Here is a 1013-nt window from a genome sequence, read left to right on the forward strand (position 1 = left end):
CCGTCAGCGGGGGTCGCGGGCAATGACTGCCCGAGGCCATCGGCAGAAAGGGAAAAACGGTTTGGCTGCTAGACTGGTAGCGGGGGGGGGGGGGGGGGGGGGGGGGGGAGAGGGTGGGGGGGTGCGCGCGGGGGAGGGCGTGGGGAGGATTTTCCAGGGGGGATTTGTTGTGTTATAATTTAAAATGTAGTAGGGGTAAATGTTTGTATCGAAAAATTTCAATAAAAATTATTTAAAAAAAAAGAAAGGGTGAACGCAAAGAAACTGTTTCCGTTAGGCGAGGAGACAAGGACCCGTGGGCACAGCCTTAGAATTAGAGGGGGTAAATTCAGAACAGAAATGCGGAGACATTTCTTCAGCCAGAGAGTGGTGGGCCTGTGGAATTCATTGCCGCGGAGTGCAGTGGAGGCCGGGACGCTAAATGGCTTCAAGGCAGAGATAGATAAATTCTTGATGTCGCGAGGAATTAAGGGCTACGGGGAGAATGCTGGTAGGTGGAGTTGAAATGCCCATCAGCCATGATTGAATGGCGGAGTGGACTCGATGGGCCGAATGGCCTTACTTCCACTCCTATGTCTTATGGTCTTATGGTCTTATAAGACTGCTCCTGAATCTGGCCAAAGTGATCATTGACCGGTCCAGGCAGCGGGCAGTTGAGTGGGACGTCCAAACCGACCGCCTGCCCCTCTATTTCAGCTGCATTACCTTTGAGAGGGAGCACTTGGACCGGTAGGCACTGTGGGGGCTGGGGCGCATCATCACCCCCGGGAATGACATGTTAATTTAAGTAGTTAATTTTCCTTTTGACATGTTAGTTACAGTGTCATTTTGTTTGAAACAAACATGTTGGACTTTAACCTGGTGTTGTAAGACTTCTTACTGTGCTCACCCCAGTCTAACGCCGGCATCTCCACATCATTTTTGTTTAATTCAGTGATTATTGTATATTATTACCCCAGGTCTCCATGTACCTGTTATAATTGTGCATCACTCTTATCTCTTATAGTAATCAA

This window comes from Scyliorhinus canicula, chromosome 1 (genome assembly GCF_902713615.1).
Source record: "Scyliorhinus canicula chromosome 1, sScyCan1.1, whole genome shotgun sequence".
NCBI lineage: Eukaryota > Metazoa > Chordata > Chondrichthyes > Carcharhiniformes > Scyliorhinidae > Scyliorhinus > Scyliorhinus canicula.